Raw genomic sequence first — 24,247 nt, 5'->3', positions numbered from 1 at the left:
GTGTTTTTTTTTTTTTGTTTAACTTTTTTAAATATAAACTTGTCAATCTAAGTTTTTTTAAAAGGATGTTCCTCCTTGTAAAAATTTTCCGTTTCATGTTAAAGTACTTCCTTAAGAAATATCTCCTTCGGCATCAATGATTCTTTTCTTTTTATTTTCACAAAGACTTTTTATTGGTGCTTAAAAATTACTGAATGTCTGGCATATTATATACAATATATTAGAATGAAATTTTCTTTTGAAAAAAGTGTTTTATTTTCGTTTTAAAAGCAACATATATAAGTTACGATCTGTCCTGTCTTCTTAATGTTATCTTAGGTGAAATTCCTCTTTATTTGCAGTAATTTATAATGTTATCTTAATCTCATTATGTTATTGTATCACGTTTTTGTGCCCTCAAACTAAATGAGATTAAATATTTTTTTGCACTTTTGCATGATGGTTCAACAAAGGTAACCAATTTAGGAATAAAAGAATTTAGACAAGAAACTTATCGCACGGATGGGTCTTCACCCGAAGGATAGTTAAGTTTCTAAATATGCCTACCTCAATACTGCTCGCTCAACAGTAAGTTGCGTTTGTGCGTATAATTAAGAGTTAAAAGCAATGCAATTGTTTGTTCAAAAGATTGAGAAGCATATGCTCTATGGTAACATATAGGTCTGTATAATTCAGGCCTTATACCATGTGCTACTGTTTTTAAGAGGTTGTCAAAATTTAAAACCGTCGAATTCTATTTCAGTGTTCTAAAAAATCAGTTCCTACCAAAAATGACAGCAACTAGATTATGGTTTGCACATCCTTATCATGCGTTAGATAGTTGAGAGCCTGAGTGTTACTATTCAACATTCGATCAATAAATAAATAAAATGAAGAAAACCAAACTTTTTACTGAAGCGCATAACAATCTTTCATTTTTTCTATCACGATGTTGTTCAATTTGGTAGTCAAGTAATATTCTGCAAATATATAGTGGAGCTGTCTTTCATCTATTACAATCATTTGCCAGTTCTCACACAAAAGTAAGTGTTCAAACTGACCTTCTTTCCAAATTATATACGCACTTTTTCTTCGCGCTTTGGAAACTTGTATACGTTCTGTGTTGTTAAAAAAAAAATAATATGCAACATGACATCTACATTGTACTGGTCTGGTTACAAACTCGCATACGCGACAAAAGACAACTGTAAAACGGAACCCATTTGTGATTTATTTATTCGATAGATTTTTAATATGACAAAAACATCTTTAACTCTAAACATGGTAAATGTTTATAAAAAAAAAAAAAAAAAAAAAAAAAAAATGTTACTCATGATCAGTTTGGGAAAAATCCGTTTTCATAATTGCAAAAACCTAAATCAAAAAATATAACAGAAAGGAAAATAAAAAAAAGCCGAACTCCGATGAAAATTCAAAACGGAAAGTATGTTATCAAATAGCGAAATCAAAAACTCAAGCACATCAAACGAATGGTTAACAACTGTCATGTTCCTGACTTGGTACAGGCGTTTTCTTATATAGAAAATTGATGATTAAATCTGGTTTGATCGCTAGCTGAACCTCTCACATGTATGTCTGTCGTATAAGATTAAAATAAACATTTTAGGATTATCTTTTTTTAATTTTATTATTAAAATGCATTATCTGTTTTAACTTATGTTGACGCTTCCAGCTATAGTCTTGGAGATTCAATACAGCTACCCTCGAATCTATAACAGGACAAATACAGTAACAGCCAGTTAAAATCACTATAAGACTCGATGGATACAATTTGTTGTATATTTGTCACTGTTTCAGACGTACTTATAATATTATCATTTCTGTGACTGCATTCTACATTAATTTGTAAGATACTCTACGAGACATCATTAAGATTAGCTGTAATATTCCATTTTTATGCCTTTTATGTCATGCACTGTGTTACGACGTAGGATGAAAGGTAACACTCAGCCACCGAAAGCTTGATTTTTGTCGAGCCTAGGTGGTCTAGTGGTTTATTGCTCTGGGCATAGTGCAAGACGATTACTAGTAGGAGCCACAATGTATGCAGTAGCTATATTTTTCGATAACCATTGCAGTTCTGCATTCCTCAGATGTTTGCACATACGTAATATCGCCAATTTGCGTACCTTTTAAATTAAAGCCATTTTTAACAAATCATATCCCAATTTTAATTATCAATTAAAGTTAAGTAACAAATGATTTAAAATAAAAGCATCAGACACGAATAGCGTATACATACAAGTATATTATAGTCTGAGTTTGAAATAAAAAAAACAAAAACAATAATAACAGCGGTTTTTTTTTTCAAAATTAAAAAAAAACTTTAAAAAAAAACCAAACAAACAGACCTATAACTTGTAATACAAAAAAGTATAAGATACTGAGCCTAAATCTGAGCTTGAAATTATTATTTTAAAACAGCGATTTTTTTAAAAATAAGCATAAACATGAAAAAAAAACCAAACAAACCTATGAATTGTAATACAAACAGGTACCCAAACATATTGCTGGTTGATAAAATTATTTTTTGAAGAAATACCTTTCGCTTTTCGAATTTAAACAAACTTATTGTATTTTTTCCAATAGGAATTTTCTTCCTTATACGTATATATGTTACAGGCGATTTCTAAATTTAGGCATTTTGTAAAATGACTGAAATTTTTAGTCATTTTCAAAAATGCCTGCATGATTTAGACATTTTACAAATTGACTATTTTTTTCAGGCATTTTATAAAATGCCTGAAAAAGTTGTAAGGCATTTTACAAGATGCCTAAAAGACTAAAACTGAATGGAATGTACTCAAAATTTAACGACTGGAAATATCAAACAGATGATTTTATTCTATCATTAAATATAGCATACAATTTAAACAGTTACAGTTTTATAATTGTAATTAAATCATTTACATTAACACTGAAGATGACAATTATTTTTGCTACATGTAATGATTGGATGACAGCAACACATTTTTTCTGACTTTTTGCAAAGACAACGTTTAGTGTTACATTAAGTCTTACCATTAGCACTACCGTGAGCCACATTTTGTGTAACCCTGACCTTCACACAAAGAAACTTTACTGACAGCTTTACTGAAGGATATTTCATTATCATAATTTACAGATTGAATAGCAATAAAGTTACTGTCAGCCCGGTCATACTGATTCCTGGTGTAAAGTCCACGTAGTATTCCATCTTTTATTTCCAGTTGATAACCATGCTCTTCCTTTCCAGAAACAACAGCCATAAGGTAACACAGGTCTCCTTTCCCTCGATCCACATGGGGAATTGCAACTAATACATTTGCTCCAATATCTAACTCTGTCAAAACTCTTTCCGATAGATTTCAAACCTGACAGCTTGTTTTGTCATTGAGTCTGATGCATGCCTTCTTTCATTTTTGATAACCTCTTCATTTGAACACAGATGACAAGTAATAGTATCAGATATTGAAAGGTGCATGCTTTTCAAGTGGCAAATATTTCATGCATATTCAATTGGCCTATGAGGCAACTAAATCTTCATATGTGATTATGTCCCTTTTTTTACTTGACCAATTATAGTTAAAATATTCCATCAGTGTATCATACTTTTATTTTCAATATTTTGCAAGATGAGCAATGCAGGCTCCTAGAAGCCTGCAGATTTTCTTATTAACGCTTGTTACATTTTTAAAGAATAATCTTAAATTTATGTAACTCAACCCTTTTTGTAGCTTTACAATACATTGTTTTCATCTATTTCATGTATTTCATATTTACACAATTTGCCTGAAACAGACCAGGCAATTTGTAAAATTTTCATTAAAAATTTCAGGCATTTTACAAAATGACTAGGTTTTTTTTGGCATTTTATAAAATGCCTGTCAACTTTAGGCATTTTATAAAATGCCTGTTAACTTTAGGCATTTTACAAAATGCCTAAAAATTCAGTCATTTTACAAAATGCCTAAATTTAGAAAATGCCTGTAACATATACATTGTGGGCGGTTATCTCCTTAGAAAATAAGTTATGGTTAAAACCAATGATTTTTTTTAATGAGATCAGATGCTTATAACAGTTTGGTTTGTTTTAAAAATTCACAATCTTACGTTTATTGAATGAAGCTAACGTCCCTTTGATATCTGCGTCTTGAAATGATACATACATGGTTCAGAGCTATTTAGAAATTTAAAATAGATGGGAGAATCATGAAAAACGTAAAAATTGAAAAAAGAAAGATTGAAAGAAAGAAAGAAAAATAGACAAAAGAGAACTAAAATAATACTGTTCAGTAGTATATAAACTGTTCACGGGAAGAACCCAGTATTAGTTCTGTCTAGAAATGTTCATGAGTAGATAAACTCATCATAGATACCAGGACTAAATTTTGTATATACGCCAGAAGCGCGTTTCGTCAACTAAAGACTCATCAGTGACGCTCGAATCCACCAGAAAGCTAAACAGGCCAACTTAGAACATCTTATGTTTGAAACTGTTTTAAAGGTGTCAGAACTGTTTTGGTTAGTCTTGATTATTTGGTATATCGAGAATATGTTTTATGAAAGAGTAAGTAAAGGCTGTCGGATAGTGTAAGATCTGGTAACGAGATGAAAATGCAATGAAATTCAATTGAACTTCACGATATGTGATACATATCCATAATGATTGTATTATCCAAATGCGGAAAATATGGTCAGGGGAGTGTTGACTGCCGCAAACATTTTTAACCCTGCTACATTATTTATGTGTCTGTTCCAAGTCAGGAGTCTGTGATTCAGTGATTGTTATCCGTTTTATTCATTGTTGTTTATCAATTTTTTCCTTTATTGTTTTGTACATACATCAGGCCGTTGGTTTTATCTTTTGAACTTTTGCTCATTTTTTCATGCCATGTCTTGTTTTTAGCTACTAGTAAATCATATTGTAGAATTCTCACATCATTTCTTTCATTCTATTAGCCATTTTCTCATTTGCAATCATACCAAACTCTATATCTTTAAATTGTTGAAAATTAAATATCTAACATAACAGTGCCTTGCAGTGCCAGCATGTCATATCTATCATTCACCTGATAAATAATTGTTTGAAGGTTATATGTCTCCAACATTCCCCTTTTATCTTGGCTTGGTTGATCGTAATACAAGCTTAGGATGACATGATAAGTATATCAACTATTCATTTTACTATTCACTCTACGATAGCATTCTTCAAGTTTTATAAACTTTCAGCTCTTTTCGATACGGCAGGTTCATCGTCGTCTGTTCCCATTTCTAATTGGACTATACCTTATGTCGATTGGTGATGGAACCATACGTCTACCAGGAAAAACCTGTCGCCTTGTTTGCCTTTCTTTCTTGTAATCATCATTTATCTGATTTAGCACATGGACGGTCTTTCTCGATACTTTCTATTGATTTTAAGGTTATTTTTGATTTGTGGAACGTTTTAGTTGTATGTTATTACTTCATGTAAAAACCGATATCAAAACAGTGGATTTTTATGTTTCTCGCGCTGCTATTTCAAAAAACAAAGACAAAGACAGTCGTTTCGGTCGATCGTTTAATTTTTCTCGTATCGATGCAGTTGATATCCTTCATAACACTGCTGTAGGATATTTACATTCGTTTTCGCGCGAGGAACGGCGCAATTGCATTGTATAGACACTTTTCACTGGAGAAAAGGGGAGCTCTATTCCATTGAAATACCTTCATTTTCATACAGGCAATATATTCTCGTTCGGTGCAATAATGAAGTATACGCCCTTCGTATTATTATATGTTTTTTTTTATATCTTATTTCAATATTCTAAATGGCAATCCAATGAAGGCAATAGTAGTTTATGACTATTCCATAGTCATAACTCGACTAATCGAAACCAAATCGAGGTAACAAACTTGAACCGAGGGAAACACATTGACTATAAGAGGAAAATAACGGAACAGTAGAAACAATGAACTGCAACTAATGGGAACAACTAATTTCAATAATTTAAATGACAATACATGCAATGCTAAACTAAACATCAAAAGTACAATAAGCTATTGAGAAAACGTTACGAAACTTAATATGCTTTGAAATGAATAAGAGATTAGTTAAAATTGCTGTTTTGCATATGCGTTTATCCTTTATCAACTATATGCGTGTGTTCATAGAACTTCATTTCTCGTTGTCATGAGCAAGGTTGTCGTAGCTTGGAGGGTAGGATGTATTTCCATTACTTCGTGGGATAATATTCAGTTGTTCAGTGCTGCCTATAATGTTCATGTTACTTCCAAGTTGGGTTTGGAAAGCAGTTTGAGGATCTAGAAAATATAGCAATTAAAAAATTGATGGCTGTTATAAATTAAAATAAGTCTTTAATAATATTACAAAAATTAGTACTGGCTTAAATGGAATATAGTATGACTTCAAATACTAGAAATAATAATTAAGGCTGATATAATAGATTAACGATTTTTGTTTGATACTTTTGAACACGATTGCTGTATTTTTTTGACATTTGTGCCTATTATGTCTGTTTATTTTGTCCACACATATTTGACATTATAATTGAATTTTAATGCAATTGTCATATAAGTGAGAGGTTTAGCTAGCTATGAGATAAAGTTTAATCCATCATTTTTTTTTATCAGAAAATATCTGCACCAAGTCACGAACATTACAGTAATTATGTGTTAGCGCTTTAAATTTTGCTACTTGAGTAGGGCTTCTGTTTTAATTTTCTTAGAAGTTCTGCATTTTTCTCATTTATATAGTAAAGAAGTAAAGTACGGGTTGATTCACTTTTTTTTTGCATCCGTTTTTTTTAAATGGTGCATTTTTATTCTAGCACTCTGGTATTTTTATTACTTTAAGATATGTTTGGTCTTTGTGTGAACGTTGTTTGATTTAGAAATTTACATTTTGTGAGGACATTCATGTATTACATCAAGTCGCATCTCCATCTTAGAATATAGCAATCAATAATTGATGACTGATGTAAATTAAAGTTCAAATTGAAATATAATAGTATTTTTAAGTCAAACTTTATTTTAATTTTTAGAAAAGTATAATACGTTTTGTAATGTTTTCCGAATAGTTTGTGCATTGTTAATTGTTTAAAGAAGCTTGAGGTTTTGCCATCTACAATATTGAAATTATATCATTTATTTGCGATAAATTCTGGTGGATTTTTTATTCCTTAAGGGTATCACAAGCCCAGCAGTCAGCACTGTTCTGTTGATATGAGTGATCATTGATGTGGTCATACATGTTAATATCAGTTAACTGTTTACAAAACTATGAATTTATGGAATATAAAGGCTTTTCTACCTCAGGAATGAATAGATAACCTTAGCTGTATTTGGCAAAACTTGTAGGAATTTGTTGTCCTAAATTCTCTTCAACTTCGTACTTTATTTGGCCTTTTTAACTTTTTTTTATGCAAGCTTCAATGATGAGTCTTTTGTGGAGCAAATACAAAATTTCAATTCTGGTATATATGGTGATTTTATACAAGTTTTCTAATTAGTTGTAGTTCAGTGCTTCTATTGTTCCGTTGTTTTCCTTTTTAAATTGATATGTTTCCTTTGGTTTTAATGAGTACCTCTTTTTTTCTCGTTCAAATCGATTTAAGACTAATGATCAGCGGTATGCTTGATTGATTTGATTGTTGTTTTCTCTTCGTTAGCACAATAACCCATTCGATTATCAAGAAGGTTTGCAAAAATATCTACATCGTTTCATTATTCTTCTTCAGAGCATATTTACTTTAACACATTTATTCTTTAGATCAAAACGAATTTCACAAACAAGATAATAATTTAGAATTTTCTTCGGAAATAGAATGAAATTCAAAACAGTGTGGCTGTGGCCATTGATTGACACATGAAATTCATCCATTGACTGGGACAATTTACGTGAACGTTTGTCTGTAACGACCACTGTTCACGACGTACCTACGATAGACATTTAAACTGTGGGGTCACCAAAGGTTTCTTAACGCCTTTAATTATAAAATAATTCGAAAAATTAATCAGGAATAACCTCTAAGTTTTTATTTATATAATTGATATAAATCAAAACATCGTGTTATTTCTGATTAATTTTTCGAATTACTTTATTAAGGTGTTGAGAACCTTTGGTGACCCCATAGTTTAAGTGTTTTTAAAAAGTACATAGTGAACAGTGGTCGTTACATACAAACGTTCACCTAAATTGTCCCAGTCAATGGATGAATTTCATGTGTCAATCAATGGCCACAGCCACACTGTTTTGAATTTCATTCTATGTTATTTTATATTTTTTGCTTTGCATTTAAACTCACATGACGAAGAGACAGCGTCACCAGTTGTAGTAACGTATGTTACAGCAGGTGGAGATAAAACCTGACCTGGTATGCCTTGTTGAGCTCTCATTCTTTTGCAGATGAAGCAGATGATCGAAACGAAGATAGCCAAACCACAGAGACTACCGACAACTGCCCCTATGGTTTCAGCTGTTGAACTATAAAATGGGAAAACTTTTGATATATCGTTGCATGATTATCAAATAAGATAACTTAATATGTTACCATGCAAAATCAGAGATAACTATATGATTTGTAAAATGTACTTGTTTCTTCTTCTTTTGATTGTTTATTTTGGTACAAATAAATATAAGAAGATGTGGTCTGATTGTCAATGCGACACTCTCCACAAGATGTCCATTGGCACAGACATAAAAAGACATAAGTCATCGTGCGGCATTCAATAATGTCTATAATAACATATATCGCATAGTCAGCTATCAAAGGCCTCGAAAAAATTAATTGAGACAACTATTCCTTTTGTAATAAATTAAACCTTTTTGATCCGATATTATAATTTTTTCATAAGTGATGGTGTTCACCTGGTCCTAGGTTTGGGGAGGTCAGAAATGTATCCACAGGTAAACGTCTCAACAGATGTAGCCTCCACAGGAGATTGTTATACTCGGTGACAAGTTTGACATTCACCATTTAATGTTAATCTCTAACATGTAATGACTTTTTTCTTTTTAAAATCTAGATACAGAACTTCGTTACATTTCTTTCTTATAATTATAACACGTTTTTTCCAGAGTTACAACGGTTTAACGATATTTACAAGTGTTACACTTTAAATAATTAAAATCTGCATACTGCTGTATTAAAATTGTTCATTAAATATATCCAATTAAGGTAGATCATAGGCATAAGTTTCCCGTGATAGATTTTTTTTGATACTTTGCTAAAATGACGTTTTTTCTATGCTCTTTTCAAAAATATAATAAAAAGGATGGGTCACCGTGCTATTTCAAAAGCTACGAGCCGCTGACAATTGTCTAAATTTGCTTAGAATGATCACACAAAAACACATTTTTATGCATAAAAAGAAATCTATTAGATAGAATTGTGAAATAAATTGTGAGAAGATAGGTTTTATAATTTGTTTTAGGAAATAAAAAGAAAAAAATGGTGTCACCGAACTTTTCTTGCTACAAGTAAAAATTAAAAATTTACCTTCCAGACCAGTATAATTGTTTCACTAAAAGAGTTATCTCCCCTTAAATGGCTCAGTTGAAAAAGTTATTATAAAACACAAATATTTGGTATATCTTTAAATATTTTGGATAATGCAATAAATCAGCAGGTGTTCTTCATATAAATAAACAGTCTAACCAATAAAATTGCACATCTGTCTGCAGATTTTGGCAGATAACTAGACTGATTGTGTTCTGCGATAGTACAATCCAAGATACCGGTATGCCATGAATCTACCTTAATAACTAATGTAACCCTGAAACTGAACTTTAGTATGAAGTATGTCTTAAAAACAGTACTGGTTTCAAATATCAAAGCGATGTAATTAAACCATTGTAACCCCAAATTTATTTGATTATTATGTGTTACGCACAATTCTAATGTAGTAGTTACAAATTCTGAAATGAAGATTTAATAACACATTACTAGCTGAGTGCTCGCAAACATTTAAAATTCGTTTCTTATTCACCTGGCATAAGTCAGTTGGTTGTAATTTAATACCTGAAGGGTTGTTTAGGTCGCTATCTACCATGTTTGATTTTGTTTATTATTTTGTAAATAAATAAGAGCTCAAGTAAAATGTTCCTTATATCTACGTCATTTTAGAGAGTTGTCTTATTTGCAACCATACCACATCTAATAATGTTTATTTATGAGAATTATTCATGAATGTTTTCAAAGTACTTCATATTTGATACTAAGTATTGCACGTATGTCGGCTTGGGTTGTTTTTTCCAGTTATATATCTGTGAAATTACCGCAAAATGAACACAAACATGAGCTATGAGGTAAACAGACATTTATAAAATTGCTAGTGGCTAATAATAAACGGAGGATCACGGAAATATATGTATCAAAGACGTGTATATCATTCGTCAGAACTCATTTATTTGTTTTGTTTAATTGGTAATTGTAAGATCAAGTTCTAGGTTGATATTGTACTTCCATCGATATATGTGTATGTTTTTAGGTTAGTACATGTACATTGAGTTAAGTTTATATCGTGTTTTTGTATGTTCAAAAGTATCTTCTGATTTAAAACAGAATGGTGTTCAGTTAACGATTGGAAACACATAGACAAAAAAAGGAATGTTTTAAATTGTTAATGTGATATGATACAATGCTCTGGACAAAGAAAGTTTATAAAATACATACAACGTATAGCTGTAGTTACTTATGCCGTCCAAGTATGATGTATATGATGAATAAGATGAAGGACAACATGGGCTTGTGGTATATTTGGAACAACAGCCGAAGTGACAATATTCAACATTAGCATATGAATTGGGATAGCTAGAAATGTAATAAACGCATACTTTACTCTTGACCACTCCTGAAATACAAATGCGTTGTGTTAAACTAGTTGTATTATGACATAATTGAAAAAAGTACTTAGGTTAATATAAATTGCTTCATTTGAGAAAAAAAACATTTGTTAAAAGTAGTGTTATCAAATCGTATACTTTTGCGTAACCGGTTACTCGTATAAACGTTCGACCGATTAACCGGTTAACCGGTAGTTTAAGCTAATGTTTGAAGGCCTTATCAATAGTACCCTACACATCAATATAAGAAGATGTGGTATGAGTGTCGGTATGTTTGTGACTACATTCCATCCAAGTCATACATTTACGTTTTTATAATACGATGAATTGAAGTTTTGCTTGTGGTTTTATAAGGCTTGTCTGTGAAGATTCCTGTCGAAGTTGACTTTTAATAATCAAATACACGGTCTCAACTATGGCGTTTGTACTAACTTCAAATTGAAAAATAAAAAAAAAACGTCTTGATCGCGTAGAATTGAATATGTCTGAAACCGATGATTCTTCCATTTTGTCTTGTTGTCTCCAAAAATGATGTGATGTGTTTCCATTAAAATTGATTAATCTGATATTCGTACCATTAAGTATTCATTGATTACATTCACATTGGTTTGCTTTTTATAGTTTTGAGTTAGCATTTAGTTTAAAGTATGACAAGGACTTGCACGACGGAGATTGCACATTCAGATGTAGTTCTAAACAATGTAAGATCAAAAATGAAATAATGAAGTAAATCGTACAATTTAATCGTATTACCGATTAAAAATTACTGTTAAAAAAACATGAAACTAATTATGTTTCCTTACGATCTTGCCCCAAACTGAGAGACAAGTTCTAATTAATTTTATATTGTTGGATTAACAATACCAATCAATATACTGGACAATTGATCCGTCAAATTAATTACCACGACGATAATTTCTAAAGAAAACTATTTAATGATTCCAATACAAATTTATTAGAATTGAAAAAAAGTTCGGTTAACAGGTTAGCGTTTTTGGTATTCGGTCGTTCGAACGGTTAACCGGTTAACCGTTCGAACGACCGGTTAACCGTTGAGAACACTAGTTAAAAGACATTCCATCCGAGTATAATTTGTGTTTATCATTAACAAAACTTAAACACGATACCTTTGTTATGTACCTTAAAAAATCTGTTAAGGTACATTACACAAATAGGTATTTCAGTTTTAGATTTGTGGCGTAGAGATATTGTCTCCTTGTCGTATTTCGGAAAATTGATTATATTTATAAACTGAGTTCCTTCTTGCATCATATTTTTTCCTTGTCCTGTGAAGGTACTTCCTTCAGAAAACATTTGTATTTGTTTTTTTTTTGTTTTATTTCGTCAAAGACTTTTGTATGTCAATGTTTATAAATCTGTCTATGTGCGCGCTTTTTTATACAATAAACTGCTATGAAAATAAATCCTAACAGGAACTATTATATAAATAAAACGTGTAGTAGTACATAAAGGAGAATATAGTTTAGTTACATCTTTTCTTCTTAATTACGTTTTGAACTCCCTATTTTGTGAGTATGAAATTTTGTTATGTTATTTAATGAAATAAAAAGTACAAATACTAAAATGTCTATTTTTTAATTTACAAACATTTTATTGCATGATTAAAAAGACAACTTTGAAAGAAAACAAAACGCTAAAGAGGCTGTATAAGATATGACAAAAATTACCTGTGGTATAATTGCCGATAAGATCGCTATAAAACAATTTTTTAAAAATGTGCTTGAGAGCAGTTATAAACTACCGTTCCTACCGCTTTCAACAATGAAAAAAAACCATACCGAATAATTGGCTATTAAAAGGCCCGACGTTAAAAATGTGAACGATTAAATATAGAAAACGAAAAGCCTAATTTATGTAAAACAATTCACAAAAAGGAAATATGACATACGAACAGCGACAACCACTAAACAACTGGCTCCTGAATTCTGACAAGCTCACAATCATTCTTGCGGGGTAAACCATTGTTTGCTTGAGCAGATCCTGAACTGCTGATATTATCACACGTACTAATTGTGACCAGGATATGCTTAATTGATGATGTATCTCAAGCTTTTCACCAGTATAAAACAATATGAGGTGATATATTTGCTAATGAGTCAAGGAATACACCAATTATGTCAAAAACTATTACAACGACTTCAACGTGTCATCCATTAAATTAGAAACTAAAAGACGGTTAGCATCGATGCTCTGTATTACACATTTCGTTTACCTAAGTCATCCTTTTCTTTGATAAAAAAAAATCATATTTGCTTAAATTTGTAATTTTCTTTTAACTTTTTCTAGGTGGATATATAAAATCGAAGGATCTCATTTTTTATATTTGATATTACGTTATGAATACACCTTTTGTTAACTAAAATGAGAGAAAAAAAACAATTAATATGAAATATACAATGTAAAAACCTAAATATTAAACACTTATTTCGTTCGTACATACAAATATATAATGGCACGAGCTTATAAATCAAATAATATAATGTGTTATAACTATAGTATTAATAAACAAACCTATGATTTGGAACAAAAACAGATATCCAAACATGTTGACTTGTGATAGTAATATTTATGTTGTTGCACTCGTACCTTTTTGTTGGACAAGTTACAAAAAAAATATGCATCTGTTTCAAGTAATAATTTTCTTCCCTATACGTCAACAGTTTTTTCGTGTTGTCCGCTTCGTTCTTACAGGAAATAAGTATGTAAATAACCATGACAATTTTGGGATAATGATAAAATATGCTTGTTACAGTATATAACTCGAATACTTCTCGTTATAGCTGTATAAATTAAGATTTCTATTTATTGTGATATGTTTTCTCTAAACCTGCATCTTATTACATATGTTGATGTTTCAGTTTTTGAACGAGTTTTGTTGTCAGCATGAATTAATAGGATAAAAACATCATTGTATTATAATATAAATGGGAAGACTGCTTTCAAATATCAAACCAAAATTGATGAGCCGTGATATATGACAAGGCTACAATCGAAATTATTCCGACTCTCAGCCGACCAGTCTTTGTAGTTACTCCTAATGCGGGTTCACACATTGCCTATTATTACTCCCGTTTGAGATCAGACAGCGATAAGACACGAAAAGTGAAAATGTCGGATCACTATCCTCAATTATCTGGAATGTCCTATCAATTACTGACTGCAGTCGTTTAAGTTCGTAACAGATTCCTACTGGTCTAGAATGGTCCGGATAGTTCGGCGAAGCACCCCGAAAGTTAGGTACGGTGCGTCCCGTAACATTCTGGGAAACTCAGCCGATTTTGTCTAGTCTAATAACAAGCGTGACTATGTCGTGACAGATTTTGATGTATCGGATCAAAATCCTAACAATGTTCAGTGTTTTCTGGACGGTGTCCGGTGGAACGGGAATGATCTGGAGGAATTTTTCATTGCTGGTTTTCTGCCGATTGAGTTCAGATTGCATCCAGATCTTGTCGATTGCAAACCGTCTTTGCAGAAACCGTTCCGGAACAGTTCCGTTAAAAATACGAAATTCGTCAATGATACCCACGTCAGAGTGCCGACAATTACAGAATACAATACGACTGACACCCGATGACGCCGTTTACAATACGATAGAGCGGACCTTGATAGGATTATGTTCCGACAGGACATGATCATCCCGAGTATGCCGACAGTTTTCGAACGGATAACTTCTGTAAGCGTCGGTTCACTGTCTGGTCACTGTCTGATCTCTGTCGGATTACATTCGGTAGAATCGGGACGCAGTCGTGACAGACTCGGTCGAATTTTACCATGCGAAAGATACAAATCGTATTTGAAGCGGATTGAGAACGGGATTATCGGGACAGATTCGCTTGGAAACAGTTGAATATCGACGCTTCCTGAATAATATCTGATTGTTGTCGTGATTAAATTATCTTTTTACAAATTTTAATTAAAGTTTGAATTTCCATCAACGATTCACAGGTTCTTGATGAGACTTTTGACAAATTTTAATCGGGAATGGTCCTGTCAAGAACGGCAGTAAAAATCGTGAATGTGTGACCCCAGCTTAAAGCTTGTTTACAAATCGTGATTTTTACTGCCGTCCTTGACAGGAGTTTCCCGATTAAAATTATTCAAAAGTCTGATCAAGATCCTTTGAATCGTGACTGGAAATTCAAACATTTTGCAAAAACATTTAATGAAGCACGACAAAACTCAGATATTGCTCAGTCAACTCCAACCAAATCTGTCCAGATTATCTCGTTCTCAATCCGATTCTAATCCGTTTGATTTCTTTTGCATGGTACAAAACGACCGAGTCTGTCCCCACAGCGTCTCGATTCTTCAGAGTGTGACAGAGATCAGACAGTAACCAGACAGTTAACCGACGCTGACGGAAGATATCGGTTTGAAAAATGTCGCCATATTCGGGATGATCAGGTACTGTCGGAATACAATTCTCTCACTGTCTGCTGTACCGCATTGCATAAGGCTTTTTCTTGACTCGGTCCTATTTGTGTTTTGTAATTGTCTGGACTCTGACGTGGGTATCTTTGGCGAATTTCCTATTGATAACGGAACGGTTTCGACAAAGACTGGATGCATTTTGCCAGTAATAGTAATCCGACTTTTTAACTGTTCGTGTCTTAGCGCTGTATGATCTCAAACGGGCCCAATAATCAGAACTGCGTGAACACAGCATTATATCAGCGAAACAGACAATATCAATATTTTAGTCTTTGATTTATATTGAAAGATGATTTGATTCACGATCTTCTGCACTCGAAGCGAGTATGTAACCGTTACACGATAATTTTAAAGTATAGATTATGGGTACTGACGCTGTTTATCATCTTAATAAAATGTTATAGTATTAAATTATCTACTTTTCTTTTTATTTATCTTTATGAATATTACTTATACTTTTAAGTCTGTTTTTGGTGATATCCATTTTACTCGGCTCTGTATTTGTGCATCCCGTAATAGTTCTATTTTGATATGTTAATCTATTGTATTCGTGTCTTGTTTTTACTAATGTGCTTTGTCTGTATTTGTCTTTTTTGTTTCTTTGTTACATCGTGATTTGTTTTTAAAAGTGACTAGAAATCGCAGGCATACAGAGATTGGTTGAAAGTGTGTAACTGTTGTAGGAAGAATTTATGTAAAAGATTTTGTGTCTGGAGAATGTCGGTAAAAGACTTCATGTCTGGTGAATTTCAGAAAAGGTATCAAAATCATAGGTACTTGGCAATAGTGTAAGCCCTTTCCCTTGATTACAAAGTCCGTTTTTATTTTTTTCTGTTAAATTCCATTATTTTCGCGTTTGTTTCTTCTCCTAGGCGATCACTGCTATATTAAATAGAGAGAATCTATCACGCGATAATTATTGTCATGTCCCCGAGTACTCTTATGCAATGTATGTGCAAGTTCAAAACCGGAAGACCTGTTTGACATAAAAGCGAAATCGCGGGCATTTTAAGCTTGGTTGAAAGTATGTTAACTATTTTAGGATGATTTTTTTGTAAAAACAATTATGTCTGGGGAATTTAAGAAATGAGATCATAAGTCATATAGGTACATGGAGACAGGACAATATTTTTAAGCCCTCTTTCTTTTTTTCAAAGTCCGTTATTATTTTGTTTCTGTTTTCTGTAAACTATGAACATACGTATCTATAATACTAAAATTACGAGGTCCAATTTGTCAGCCGTCATCACGTAAAAACGACGAATCAAAGAATTCAACTTTATATATAACTAATATAGTACAAAAGTGTAGATTAAAAATTACACCACTCCAGGCCCTTTTGTTTTCCACGTAATTAATATTGCCAATAATTCAGAAGTTCCGGGTCGAGTCCGATACCGATACCAATAGTATATTCACCTGTTACCTATTACCTTATCTGTACGTTCCGCATCTGACAGGCGCACCAACAAACGGTGTATTCAGGATTAATATGCTATATACACGGGTCATAATCACAGGGTTGACACTACTAAATTGTCGAATTGTTACCTATTGTAGTATTTTAATCAGTAAGACTTTCTAAGATAACAATACGAATACTAAAAATCTGGACTAAAAATAAGGCGTATAGGTACAGTTTTCAATTTGTTAGCGGGCATGACGTAAAACAGCGAATCAAAGAATTCAACTTTATTTATATCTAATATAGGACAATGCTGTTAATTAAAAAATACTCCATACCAGGACCTTTTGTTTTCCAAATAATTAATCACATGTATTACCAATAATTGATAAGTTCCAGTTCGACGGGTTCAAACAGAAAGATTTGAAAGCAGAGAAAACTGTGTATCTTATAATCGGCATGACTTTATCAGATGACAATACTAATACTAAAATAATGCTTGCGCATAGTTATATACTTTAATTCAGTCACGGATCCGCGATATCACGGGTGTGTTCTAGTCTATATAATAAATATTAGAGTATATTTAATTTTCTATTAACTATATATTAATTCCAAGTTTCTTCTCCATGGCAATCACAGCTATATTAAATAGAGAGTCTCTGTATATCATAGTAGTATATTAATCATAGTATACACGCAGATAAACGCGAAAATTATTGTCCTATCCCCAACCAAGTACTTATGAAAATTATGTGTAAGTTTAAACCGAGGTATAATAGTAGTGGTTCCTACGATCTAAAATCACGATATGGACAACGTTCTGATTGGCTTATTTATTTTTCATTTTTGTTATCTATCATATGAATGGTTCTCAATGTTAAAACCGGTAATCATGTCTAACTTAAACGTCGATTTGTTGACGGAAACAATATCCGGATGCATTTATTTGTTCTTCTCCCAAAATAACTCAAACTGAATAATCATAAGAATGGATGACAAATGCGGCTATGCACGGTTCCTATAGGACACAGAGACATGATGATTAATTTATTGTGGAAGGAAGAGAAGCGACACACAAAATGAGGTCTTCTCGTTTAATAGTATAGATTCGAATTACACAATGTTGACTGCTGTGACATTTTACCTTTTATGTCTGCTTGTTTTGTTCACACATCGTTTTCAATATAATATATTTTTTATGCGACTGTCATACAAGTCAGAGGTTTAGCTAGCTTTAAAACCAGGATTAATCCACCATTTTCTACATGTCTGTACCAGGTGAGGAATATGACAGTTGTTTTGACATTTGTTTGATGTGTATGAGCTTTTGATGTTGCCATTTGATTTGGGACTGTCCGTTTTGAATTTTCCTCGACGTTTAGTTTTTTAGTGATTTTTTTCAACATGATACAACAGATGCTGTAGAACATTGTGGAATATTTTATTTCAGACTTGTTTCGATTAGAACGCCACAGATGAGTCTTATGTAAACGAAACTTTCGTCTGTCATACTGTCTAGTATCGTTGATGAATATTTGTTGTTTTTATGTTGCTTTCCACTCAATAAACGAATGGAAAACAACTGTTATGGTACATGCAATTCGTCATGTAGAAAATAGTGAATTTAAAACTTGTGTTATGACATACTGTGGATTTATTATTATTCGTTTCATACCAATTTTTGTGGATTTTGTGGCTTCAGTTTAACCACGAAATTAATTGTTCAATGAACGACACATTTTCTATAGGCGTGTATGCAGAAATCTGCAAAACTACAAAATTAAATATCCACAAACATGCAAGTTTTCCTTAATCCACGAAAATTGATACCCACGAAAATAAATCAATACACAGTATACCTAGGAAGATTACTTTATTACTTTCTGTGTGATTAATATGATAGCATGTCCCGACTTATTATGAACTAAAATTTCTTCTTAAGGTAGGCAATACGTTTCTCCTTGTCTAGATCTGTTTTGATTCCATACAGTAAATGCAGTTCTAGAATAAATTATTAAAGGCAGCAGAATGGTTACGTCAATATAATAATTGTCCTCTAATATGCGTACGTTATGCAACTCGACATTCAGACACACAAATAACGATATGAAAACTGACATAATTTTGAAAGGCAAAGTTTCAGGTCAGACAATTATTTTTTTGTCCAAACAGAGAGCAATAATTCTGCACATAGCTTCTGTCAACCGTGATACTCGTCTAGTGTCGATTGTTGGATGTTCTTTGTCAGACTGCGTCCGTTTAATATACGTAGTGACCTGAGTAACGTATTGATTGAGATATATAACATTTTTAAATGGGAAAAAGTTTGTATTACTAGTGATGTATGAGAAGTTGACAATTTGAAAGTAAAATATTTAATTAAGTAGATCATAATAACATCTATAATAAAAAGGAAAGTATTCGCAATGTATAATATACATGTAATATGTTGCTATCAAATTATTTACTCCAAATATTTAATATAACAACACCAGCAGCAACATACTGAAAATACAAACATATATCAGAAAACTTGTTATTTTTTCAAACAATTAAGAAATGTCATATATTTTTTACATGTTCTTTTATCCTTTAGAAACTATGTATATGCGTTCATAGAACTTTCAGCCCCTTTCACGTTGTCATGAGCAAGATGGTCGTAACTTGGTGGATAAGCGATATTTCCATTGCTTAGTGGATAAGCTGTGTTTCCAATATTTGGTGGATAAGCTGTGTTTCCATTACTTGGTGGGTAGACTGTGTTTCCATTATTTGGTGGAATAACATTTAGTTGTTCAGTGCTGCCCATAATATTCATATTACTTTTAACTTGGGGTTGGTAAGCAGATTGAGGCTCTAAAAATAGAGCAGGTAATAATTGATGCATGATGTATATTCGACTTGAAAAATTAAAACTAATAAGCAATGGATGATACAAAGTAAAGTCGTATTTGCAACTTCGTTTTAAGCCACATAATAGGATAACAAAGCTAATAGCAAAAACATAACTTAATGTGCTGAACATTGTGAAAATGCGAAAATGGCGACCAATAAATCTTTTAAACACAATATATAAACTCGGGTCTAGCTGTATAGCAGAGCGTTTGAAGTCTATTTTATCACTTCTAATAAATAATGATCAAATAGGGTTCATTCCTGGAAGATATATTGGTGAAAATACTAGACTAATTTATGATATTTTATTGTATACAGAAAAACATGATATACCTAGTATTCTCCTCCTTATTGATTTTGAAAAGGCATTTGATTCAATTTCTTGGAGCTTTATTGAAAGTGTTTTAGACTTTTTTAATTTTGGACCTTCTATTAAACATTGGATCACTACTTTTTATACCAAAATTCAATCTGCAGTAACTCAAAATTGCCATCTCTCAGATTTTTTTGAGATTCAGAGGGGCTGCCGACAAGGGGATCCCCTATCACCTTATATATTTTTACTATGTGCAGAAATACTTGGTATACTTATACGAAATAATGACAAATTAAAGGAATCACTATAGATGACTCAGAGTATCTCATCTCACAATATGCAGATGATAACTCTCTTATACTTGATGGATTACCTGAATCTTTGGATGCATCTCTTCGTACTCTAGATAAATATGCAGATTTATCAGGTCTTAATATAAACTTAGACAAGACCAAGGTTGTTTGGATTGGGAAGAAAAAGTTTAGCCAAGAAACTATGTGTGTTAAGTGGGGATTGGAATGGGGTTCCAGCAGATTTACACTTCTTGGGATAAATTTCTCAGTGGATATTAGTGAAATTGAAAATTTAAACTATAACTCCAGGTTGAAAGAAATTGAAAACATTATAAAAACTTGGACTAATCAAATACTCTCACCAATTGGAAAAATAACAGTGATAAAAACACTTATAATATCAAAATTAAACCATCTATTCCTGTCCATACCTAGTCCAAATAGCACAAAGCTGAAACATTTTACTGAAAAAATATTTTCCTTTATTTGGGATAACAAACCAGATAAAGTCAATAGAGACACCTTATCCAAACCTCACTGTTTATGAGGACTAAAAATGATTAATATTGAAAACTGCATAAAAGGTATTAAATTAACCTGGATAAGAAGAATAAATAGAAATAATTCAAAACTAGTAAAACTATTCCTCTTTTCAGAAAATTTGAATTTTTTGGAAATGCAATTTCTTGGTCCTTATAAAAAGTTGAATAATCCATTTTGGAAAGAAGTATTTGATGCTTGGCAAGATCTTCAAAATGTACAAAATAACTCTCAAATTAAAACATGCCCTTTATGGAAGAATGATGGAATAAAGATTGGTAACCATTCAGTATTATATAAAGATTGGACAAAAAAAGGGGTTAGGCTGATCAATGATTTGTTACAGGAAGATGGAAACTTTATCACTTTTGATCACTTTAATAATGTATACAATATTAAAACTAATTTTCTCACATATCAAGGCCTAATTTTGTCAATAAAAAAGTATTTAAAAGAATATCAAATATGTCCAAATGACTTAAAGAGAGAAAAAAGTCCAGTTTTGCCCTCAGTGGTAAAGGTTTTTTTTTAAATCCCAGAAAGGTTCAAAAGATATGTATAATATTTTGAATGGTAAAAAGTCAAATCCTAAACAAAAATGTGAACAAAAATGGTCATTAATTCTCAATGCAAACTTCAATTGGAAAAATATCCCTTTTATATTACAAAACATTCAAAATTGCAGTGGTTTCAATACAGAATAATACATCGAATTTTAGGCACGAATGAACTTCTCCTTAAAATAAAAATTAAAGATACAAATATTTGTAGTTTTGGGAGCGGAGGGGTCGAAACAATAGAACATATATTCTGGACGTGTCCATATATATCAAAATTATGGGAAGACCTTAACTCCTGGATATTTGAGAAGACAGAAATAGAACTAACTTTAAATATTGATTTGGTTTTAATTGTTATTTAACAAAAACCGATAAAAATAATATAAGAAACATAATACATCTGTTAACAAAATTCTACATTTATAGAAGCAAATTAGCTATGGAACAAACCAATATAATAGCACTAAAAAATTATTTAAAGGAAAACTTATTAATAGAAAAAAATATATTCTATAAAAAAAAATTACTCAGTAGGGCAGAAAACTGCTGGAACCCCTGGACTCCTTTATTATCATAAAAACAAAATACAAAAACAAAATAGACTCCACATATAATGTATATATTTCATATCCTAACAGCCTCTGTCTTAAAATCATTATCTGCAATGTATCAAACTAAAACAGCTGTGTTTATTAAATATATTATACATGTATATCTTCTTTTTAGTGTATATAACTATTATGCATACAAATGTGTGTAACTTATTATGTTTATGTGCAAATAAGAAATTTAATATAAAAAACAATATATATATATTTTTTTCTAAACCTGTGCATTTGTTATACAGATAATTATGTTTGAAAATCTTTTAATAGTAAACTTCTTTCTTTTTGAAATTACTGACATGGTATATTTTTTTATTTTTTTCCAAATATTGAAAATTGAATGTATAATACTAACAAATACTAACAACTGTATAAATATCATATTTACTAATGTTAACGAGGCCTGGATAAGGTACCGGTACTTGATGTTTTAAACTAACAAATGTACAGATTTCAATAAAATATGATAAATTTAAAAAAAAAAAAAAAAAAAAAGGTCGAAGTATCCGTTGAAATGTATCACCTTGCCCTTTGTCTACTACCCTATAAAACAAAATCTAATTAAATTAGTTGTTTTTATATTTATCAAAACGTTACAGAATTACGAAATTTGCATATTATGCAACTTATTTTCTGCCGTCGTCATAGTTATACATTTACAATTTTCAAAATATGCCAATTATTACATTTTTTTAAACTGCACACACGAAATCAACAGATATGTCTTTTTTTTCTATACGAATACACATAAAGTGTGTATATATTTTAACCGGAGCAATGACCATAACTGGACACTTTTATACATTGATGAGTTTGTCCCGAATCACCTTTCTATAGATGGACTTGTCAATGATGAGCGAACCGCTTTAACTCCGTCCAGTCAAGTAAAATAAATCAAGTAATAATAATAAACGGATACGCGTACTCAATGTCCGTGTTCTGACGCTTTGTGTAGTATGTAATTATGTTTTAATTAAGCCAATGCAATAACGATCCTTATTTATATAAACTATATATAACATAGTTTTTATGGGAATAAATCGTATGATCTAGACATATTTACCTTTGTCAGGTTTATTGTCCGATGAAGTCTTATAACAAAACAAACCAAGTTATGATGATGCAGACTACAACTGTGGCAGTTATTATTTAAATACTATATCAGAAGATATATAATGATGATTGAAATACAATTTTTCTACCAATTATGAGTTTCAACATAAAATACTGTTAGTATATCCTCTACTGATAAAAAATATTGCTTGCATTAAGCGGGATGGATAGATATCAACATTTATTTCAATCTGAACTTTAAGAAAAAAAAGCAACAGTTTTGAATTACATTGCAGTGTTTCTCCTTTTTATAATTTTGTTAATACTAGTGTAGTTTAATCTAGGAGCAGAAAGTAAGCGATTTATGACCCCTAATCAGTTAATAAAAATTATAGTTTAAAGTGGAATCTGTGGAGGAGGCGGACGATAAATCTTTCGACATTTTACATCCAATTCCTACATATATTCTTCCCTGGGCAGCTTTTAAAAAAAAATTATTAAATCTTTATACGTGTGGTCAAAGTATTGCCCAAATTCAGTTATCAAAAATCCTAAACTGTTTTTTTTTTTACGTTTAATTTACAAAACTATGTCCTACATATGCGATAATTTACAACCATGATACAAAACTCTACCATGTACAACTAAAATTAAAACATAAAATACTTCATGTACCATGACGTCACTTATGCTGAAAAAAAGTATTTTTACATGTTCATTATGAGAAAAACGTATTTTTACACGTTCATTATGAGAAAAACGTATTTTTACACGTTCATCATGAGAAAAAGGTATTTTTACACGTTCATCATGAGAAAAAGGTATTTTTACACGTTCATCATGAGAAAAAGGTATTTTTACACGTTCATCATGAGAAAAAGTTATTTGGTTTTATATAATCACATTGAATTTTGTATATATCATGTATATTATAAATATATATGCCACGTATAGGTGTTAATCCGGAATATCTTTTCTTTCTTTTCTTTCTTAACTAAACTTCGACTTGACAAATGTTATATATTTTACTTTACAGTATTATAATAACAAATACTCCCTAGTTCCTAAGCCTATATTAGCTCTATTTCACAAATGAAAGTAAATTTTTCATCACAGCTGACATCGTTAATTCTGATCATGCCATTGTCGTTTACAAGTACATTGCAATCTTTATCATCCTCATCAGAACTATCTTTGTCATCCTGTCCGGAACTATCTGTACCATCCTGCATGAAACTATCTGGCTGTTTAGGTACAAAATCTAACATGTTCATCAATGACCCATCGGAAAATT

General features: G+C 31.4%; 2 long non-coding RNA genes across 2 annotated transcripts in view; both read right to left on the bottom strand.

Annotated features, from left to right (window-relative positions):
- LOC143066227 (uncharacterized) overlaps window positions 1–24,247 on the bottom strand; it is a 257,038-nt gene that overhangs the window by 27,634 nt on the left and 205,157 nt on the right. The window lies entirely within an intron of this gene.
- LOC143071132 (uncharacterized) lies at window positions 5,958–13,442 on the bottom strand. Its single transcript, XR_012976809.1, has 4 exons — window positions 13,361–13,442; window positions 10,659–10,836; window positions 8,289–8,467; window positions 5,958–6,285 (listed from the first exon to the last, which is right to left on the bottom strand). It is a non-coding gene; the product is annotated as an uncharacterized LOC143071132 (long non-coding RNA).

Source organism: Mytilus galloprovincialis, chromosome 1 (genome assembly GCF_965363235.1).
Source record: "Mytilus galloprovincialis chromosome 1, xbMytGall1.hap1.1, whole genome shotgun sequence".
Classification (NCBI taxonomy): domain Eukaryota; kingdom Metazoa; phylum Mollusca; class Bivalvia; order Mytilida; family Mytilidae; genus Mytilus; species Mytilus galloprovincialis.
The sequence above is the reverse complement of the archived record's forward strand: the minus strand, read 5'-3'. Positions and strand labels throughout refer to the sequence as shown.